An 8477-nucleotide genomic window follows, 5' to 3' on the forward strand; every position below is an offset into this window, starting at 1 on the left:
ATTTAGCACTCATTAACATTTTTGATCGGGCCCCCATCGGCCCGTGGAATAGGTCCTTGATAGTAGGTGCAGGCCGATCACCCCTCCCGCTAATTAGACACTTAAATGGTGCTGTCAAAACTGACAGCTGCATTTAAATGGCCATACATTCCCATCTGTGGTGGTGTAGTGGATGGATTGCTGATCCTGGCTAAGCACTCTATTACAATGGGCTCCAGCAGCCCGTTGTAATCGAGCACTGATCTCATGGATCAAGGCTGTACATGTGTATTGTATTGATCTCTCTGAAACAACAACACTGTTATTATAGATGTCCCCCAGAGGGACTTCAAATTACTGTCCCAAAAATCCTATCCTATAGTAAAAGTTTAAACCGCCCCCCTTTTCCCATTTTATAAATAAAAATAAATACATAAACATATTTGGAATCGTTAAATCATGGCATTCCTAATCTCGCACAGTGAAAGGCAGCATAAACGCAAAATTGCTGATTTTTGGTCTCATCAAATCCAAAAAAATTGTAAAAAAAAAGTCTCCTATACACAAGCAAGGTAGCGATAGAAAATACAGATCATGATACAAAAAAATGACACCTCACACATAGACTAAAACATAAGAGTTATAAAGATGGCAATAGAGCAAGTTGAGTTAAAAGTTATATAAGTTGCCAATCGTTTTAATCGTAGTGACTTGAGGAACATGGAATACCATATCAGTTTTACCATATGACAAATGGCATAAATATGAAACCCCTCTCCCAAATAAAAAAAAAAGTTTTTTGTTTTTTCATATGCAAATATTTTTCCGCTTTCTTTCATTGCGAAGTACAATTAGTGGTGCAAAAAATAAGGGCTCATGTGGGGCTGTAGGTGACTAAATGCAAGCTCTATGGCCTTTTCAAATATGAAGAGGAAAAAAACCAAAGTGCAAAAGTGAAAATTGGCTCTGTCCTTTAAAGGGTTAAGAAATGGCTGCACGGACAGTACAAACCTTCAGGTGTTTGCTATTACAAATGATCTTCTCCATGCAAAAACTGCCTCAATGTTCATGCCAGATCTAAGAGGATTAAGATTCTGCATTAGAGTTCTTGCAGCTACAGACCTTGCGATTTTTGGCATTTGACCTAAATTAGTTGATTTACATCTATGTCAGACTGGGTTCACATTACATTTTTGCAATCTATTTCTTTTTATCCTTTTATGCAAAAAAAAAATAACGGATGAAAAAACTGATGCATTTGTGTGCATCCGTCTTGATGTCTTTTTCCATTGACTTACATTATAAAAAAAAAAAAAATGGGTCAAAGCGCATTTTTTTTTTATACACAAAATTAAGATCAGCTACGTTTGAGTACATTTTAAAAAAAAAGTGTTTTGAGCCTTTTTTTTTTTTTTTTTTCTAATGGAAGTCAATAGAAAAACAGATGCACACAAATGCATTTTTTTTTTTTTTTGCAAAAAAAGATGAAAAAAATGGATTGCAAAAAAGTAGTGTAAACCCAGCCTCACTTATGTAACAGAAAGAGGTTTGTAATTATTAAGCCATATTTCAACTGTGCTTGTGTGGGGGTTTTTTTATTTATTTTATTTTATGCAAGTTGTGAAGGATCCTGGGTTCAATAAAAAATCTAAAACAGCAGTAAAACTTCAACCAAAAACTGCCTGTGTCCTAATATTTACATCAGTAAGTAGTAGTCTTTTCCTACTTGTGACTACGTTAAAAATGACACCATAAACATTTACCAGCAAATCAATGACTTTTTTTTGATTTACTCATCAGCCATACCATACTTTTTTGTATTGCTGTAAGCAAATTTTCTGATGTTGAAACACAAAATAAAAAATGCTCTTTAACCTTTTACTGATATTTTTCAGTGTCCTCCAGAACAATGGAAATTCAACAAGCACATTTATCACACACGCTAAGGGTACTATTACATAGAACGATAATCGGCCGAATTGGCCTGATTCGGCCAATTATCGCTCCGTGTAATAAATGCAACGATCATCGGCTGATCGTTGATATACGTTAGAACCTATTTTTGTCGGGCACCGCGTGTAATAGCAGTGCTCGACTGACGATATACATTACCCATCCACGTTCCAGGGCTGCTCCTGCCGCCCGCTTCTCCCGGGGTCCCGCGCGTGCTCTAGCTTCACAGCGGCCTGTCAGCTGATAGGCGCTCAGCCAATCACAGGCCGGGACCGATGTTCTCCTGTGCTCTTCCTTGAAATTGGCCTTTGCAGTATCCTCCTCTATCATGTCAGAGGATTTAAATACTCTCTGTTCAATGGAATTTGGCAGTGACAAGGTTTTTCCTTTATTAGACTCAAGAATTTAATTTGAGATCCAATGAGCTTTCCTGGCTCAAAGGGCAAACAACAGAAGTTGTTCTTAGATGGCAGGTCACCAGTCCAAGGCCTCAACCATATCACTCTATGGGCAGAATGAGAAATTGCCATGTTCTTGGATGCTAAACGAAGCATATAAATTGTAATCAGCTACTACTGAAAGGAAAAAGTCAGAAGAATCTAACCTGGTGATACCTTCATCCTCAGAGTCCTGTGTGCAATAGGGAGATATCAGCAGGTCTTCTTAAGAGTCTTCTAACCCGCTGATAGTTTCCCTTTAAAAGAAGATACTTGCTCCAGAAGCTGACTTCTATGTATATCCTCCTCTGTGTCCTTTACAAACAACCATGAAGCTCTCCTCTTAAAAAATTGACATGTCAATTGACAACAATTTGCTTTTATATGTGCCTAAAAATTCTGGCTTTAAAGTGGTTATCCAGCACTACCAAAACTTGGACAGCACTAGAGATGAGCAAACCTCGAGTCGATCCGAACCCGAACTTTCGGCATTTGATTAGCGGTGGCTGCTGAAGTTGGATAAGCCGTAAGGCTATGTGGAAAACATGGATATAGTCATTGGCTGTATCCATGTTTTCCAGACAACCTTAGAACTTTATCCAAGTTCAGCAGCCCCCACTAACCAAATGCCGAACGTTCGGGTTCGGATGGACTCGAACCCGAACCCAGTTCGCTCATCTCTAGACAGCACCACTCTTGTCCCAAGTTTGGCAACAGGTTTTGTAGCTCAGTTTCACTGAAGTTAATGAAGATAAAAGGAGAAATCTGTCGGGATTGGGGGGGGGGGGGGGGGGTTTGAAAAAAGACAATCTGCTCACCCGTCCCCTTGCCTGACTGCATCACCAGCAGGTGGGATTTAGCTTGCTCAACCAATCAGTGACTTCAGCGTTGTCCTACCCCAGTCACTGACACTGGCTGAGCGGGGCATCTGTCAACCGGACGGGAGCTAAGACAATCGGTGGGGTCCAGGAGCGGGACGCAGTGGCGGGGCTGCACGGGCATCGGGACAGGTGAATATAACTTCTTTTTTATGTTCCCCCACCGCCAGCCCAGAATATTGTGTTTGTCTGGACTTTACCCCGGCCTTCTCCTTTAACTGCGGACCACACCTGAACTGGAGTAGTGAAGAGTAGTGTTGTCTCTGAAAGAAAGTGGCTATGTTTTTGTGACGCTAGATAACCCCTTGAATTTAAAAAAAATCCCCATCTTGGTGTCCTGCTGTCTGCAGTGTCCCCTACTAACTGCAGAGCTAAGTGACAGCCCTCTCAGCCAATCACTGGCCACAGGGCTGTCCCATCTCAGTCAGTGATTGGCTGAGCAGACTTTCACTCCTAAGACGATTGTAGTCAGCAGGCGACACCACAACAGGACCCTGGCGGAGCGTAGACAGGTAAGCTTAGCCTCCAAACACTAGAAAAACTGTACTTTTTTCTGGCATTTTTTTGTGTGAATGATCTTTTCTGTGGTTTAGGCATTTTTTCCCTTCTGCCATCACATGACCTAGCTGCACAAAAGGTAAGATATGGTGAGATAACCAGAACAATGCCATTGAAGTCTTTGGTAGAAAAAACGCCACTCTCTCAGCATGCTGCGTTTTGGAAAAACTGCCAAAGAGCCTTAAAAACTCCAGAGAGGAGAGAAAAACACCACCCAAAAAAATAACATATGTGTAGGGGTCCTATTACACTGAGCGATTTTTAACGATTAACGATCGCAAATGAGATTGTTTATCGTTAACCTGAAATCGTTCACCATATTACACAGATGGATAATGGTTAGTTACGATCGTTACTATGATCGTTTATTCCTTCTGATCCCAGAAAAACAATGAACACTGAACGATTAGTGAAAAAATGCGGAACTTGTGCGAACAAACGTGGAATTACAGCGAATGATTAACGATAATTTTAAGTTCAGAACTAAATCAACGATCAACGACATACGAACGATTTTTCGATCGTTGCCTGCAATTACGCACAACGATTATCGTTTAAATTTGAACGATTTAACGATTTTTCGCACGTTAATCGCCCCGAGTAATAGGGCCCTAAGGCAGATCATAAACTTCCATTGACTTCCAGCTAACATCTGGTCGTTGGCGTTTTTATTGGCGTGTTTCCAAGATTTTAAGACATTCTTAAGACAGGTTCACTTTAAAAGATACTAGGAAACGTTTAATTGATTGTGTTTCCACTAAGGGTCCATTTACACAGAAAGATTATCTGACAGATTATCTGACACAGATTTGAAGCCAAAGCCAGAAACAGACTATAAACAGAGAACATTTTTTCATCTTTTTAAATCCAATTCTGGCTTTGGCTTCAAATCTTTGGCAGATAATCTGTCAAATAATCTTTCTGTGTACATGGACCCTTAACCCCTAGACGACCCAGGACGTAGAGTTACGTCATGGAAGTCTGTCCCCAGACGACCCTAGACGTAACTCTACGTCCTGGGTGTTTCTCCTGCTATGAAGCGCGCTCCGGAGCGGAGCGCGCTTCATAAGAGGTGGGGGCCAGCTGCAGTAAGCAGCCGGGACCTCACCGGTAATGACACGCTGCAGTGATCGCGCTGCCGCGTGTCATTAACCCCTTAAACGCCGCAATTGCGTCGTTTAAAGGGAACCAATCACCAGAAAAAAGCATATAGAGCTTTTGAAATGTGCTGTTAGAGCACACAGCACACTTGCCACACGTGTTTCCATAGCCTCCGTGCCTTCCCCGTGTAAGCCGCAAAGTAACTTTATAAAACTGGCGCCCTGTATGCTAATTACCTGAGGTAGTCATCTGGGCGGTGTGCTGCTAGCAGGTAGTCACGGTCCCCTGGGCGTTCTTCCGCTGTAATCACGCCCCTCTGGGCGTGAATCAAATGGCAGAGTAGCTGTGGCGTCTCTCGGGAGCGCATCGTGCCCGAGGTCGGCGCGCTTATGTACTGATGCCAGACGCCGCCGCGCATGCGCACTGCAGCCGCTTCCATTCCGGCTGGACTGCGCCTGTGCAATAGCCTCGAACTCCAGCTAACAGGCTATCCGAGGCTATTCTGCACAGGCGCAGTACCGCCGGAATGGAAGCGGCTGTACTGCGCATGCGCGGCGGTGGCCGGCATCAGAATGTCACAGCTACTCGGCCATTTAAATCACGCCCAGAGGGGCGTGATTACGGCAGAAGAAAGCCCAGGGGACCGTGACTACCTGCTAGCCGCACACCGCCCAGATGACTACCTCAGGTAATTAGCATACAGGGCGCCAGTTTTATAAAGTTACTTTGCGGCTTACACGGGGAAGGCACGGAGGCTATGGAAACACGTGTGGCAAGTGTGCTGTGTGCTCTAACAGCACATTTCAAAAGCTCTATATGCGTTTTTCCGGTGAATGGTTCCCTTTAAGTGTAAGTGACAGGGGGAGTCCCCTGTCACTTACCGATCGGGACCCCTGCAGTGTCACTGCGGGGGTCCCGATCGTTGAATTGGACCGCCGGAGGTCTCTCACCTGCCTCCGTGCGGTCCGATCGGCGATCTGCTACACTGAGCCTGCACAGGCAGGCTCAATGAGCAGATCGCCGATAACACTGATCAATGCTATGCCTATGGCATAGCAATCATCAGTGTAGAAATCAAACTATTGTATGTAAAAGTCCCCCAAAGGGACTTCAAATGTGTAAAAAAAAAAAAAGTTCAAAACACTATTACACTACCCCAAAGCCCCTCCCCCAATAAAAGTTGAAATAACCCCCCCCTATCCTATTATATAAATAAAACATATAAAAATAAATAAATAGATAAACATATAATATACCGTAGCGTGCGTAATTGTCCGATCTATTAAAATATAACAAGTGTCATTCTGATCGGTGAACGTCGTACACGAAAAGAGGGAAAAGAGTGCGCAGATTACCGATTTTATGTTACATTATATATTAAAAAAAGTCAATAAAAAGTGATCAAAACGTCCGATCTTCACAAATATGGTATTAATAAAAACTAGAGATCATTGCGGAAAAAATGACACCCCATACAGCCCCATAGGTGAAAAAATATAACTGTTATAAGTGTCACAATAGGCCCATTTTATTTATATTAAATTGCCAAAAAAAAAGGATTTCATAAAAAAAATATATATATATAACATTAGAGAATCAGTGTAAACCTGCATATGGTTGTGTTCGGACTGACCTATAGAATAATAGTATCATGTCGCTGTTACCATATAGTGTATTACGTAGACACAGGAACCCCCCAAACGTTACCATATTGCATTCTTTTTTACGATTTCACCTATTTATATCTTCATAAATAATATATTTGGGATTCCATCATACATGTTATGGTAAAATGAAAGACGCCATTACAAAGTACAACTATTCCTGTAAAACACAAGCACTTACATGGCCTGTAGATAGAAAACTGAGTGTGCTGGAGCTCTTAGAAGGGGAGGAGGGAAAAACGAAAACACTAAGATCAAAATTTGCGCGGTCCACTGGGTCATTTTGGGCCTGGTCCTCAAAGGGTTAAAACCCTATTACTGGGGACGTTTATCATTAGAGTTTAAACGACAACCGTTTTTTGTAAATGCTGGCGACAGACAATAAACCAATGAGAAATCGTTGCTGCTTCGTTTGGTGCCAACACCAAAATAATTGTTAATCGTGTAAGGGTGTAATTCACCTAATCGAACGATTTTGATGAAACGATGAGTAACGTTCAGCGTTTAGACGGAACGATATATCGTTTGGAAAATTGGGATCATTTTAAGATCGCTTAAGCCCATCTCACCCATAAGGTGAATCGGTGAAAGACTGTTTACACGAAGAGATCTGCGAATTTTTTGGCAACGACCATTTGAGAACATGTCGAAAGATCACAATGAAAGATTTCTCGCTCGTCACTTGATCGTTCGCTGTGTTTACACGAGCCGATTATCGCTCTAATGCCATCGTTATCGTGAAAATTCGTTCCTTTATTTGCTGGGATCAGATGGAGTAAACGATGTCACTGTCAAAGTCTGGTTGTCGCATATTCAATGTTCATTTATTTAAGGACCCTCAGCGGGCTCAATGGCTTAGGGCCCTATTCCACCTGACGATTATCGTTCAGATTATCGTTAAATCTAAACTATAATCGTTCGGTTGAAATGCAGTTAATGATTAACGACCGAACAAGAAATCGTTGATCGCTTTATAAGACCTGGATCTATTTTAATGGTTGCTCGTTTGCAAAACGTTCGCATTGAATAAGACGTCGTTCGGTCGTTCGCAGTAGATACGAACGCAATAGTGAAGAAAAAACTATCGCAAATACGATCATAAGTAACTATTATCTTCCCATGGAAATGAGTGAACGTTTTCAGGTCTTTCACAATAGCGGTCGTTTGAGATTGTTAATCGTTAACGATTATGCGAACGATAATAATAGGGCCCTTACACATGTATCTCACCCAATATATCTATATATTATACAATGCTACATCTGTATCTCGCACTATATATATATATATATATATATATATATATATATATTTGGTGAGGTACATATGTAGGACTGTATAATACAGAGATAGATATATAATATCTGATACAATGCTGTAGTATGGCTGTGACTACACTATATATATATATATATATATATATATATATATATATATATATATATATATATATATTTGGTGAGGTACATATGTAGGACTGTATAATACAGAGATAGATATATAATATCTGATACAATGCTGTAGTATGGCTGTGACTACACTATATATATATATATATATATATATATATATATATATATATTTATATTTGGTGAGGTACATATGTAGGACTGTATAATACATAGAGATAGATATATAATATCTGATACAATGCTGTAGTATGGCTGTGACTACACTATATATATATATATATATATATATATATATATATATATCTGGTGAGGTACATATGTAGGACTGTATAATACATAGAGATAGATATATAATATCTGATACAATGCTGTAGTATGGCTGTGACTACACTATAGGACTCTGTGAGGTGACCACCGCCTGAGGGCCCATCATGTGGCGGGCTGCGGCTGTGTGACGTGAGGGGCGACCCTGTCAGGCGCCGTGTAAGGGGCGGG

This window comes from Dendropsophus ebraccatus, chromosome 6 (genome assembly GCF_027789765.1).
Source record: "Dendropsophus ebraccatus isolate aDenEbr1 chromosome 6, aDenEbr1.pat, whole genome shotgun sequence".
NCBI lineage: Eukaryota > Metazoa > Chordata > Amphibia > Anura > Hylidae > Dendropsophus > Dendropsophus ebraccatus.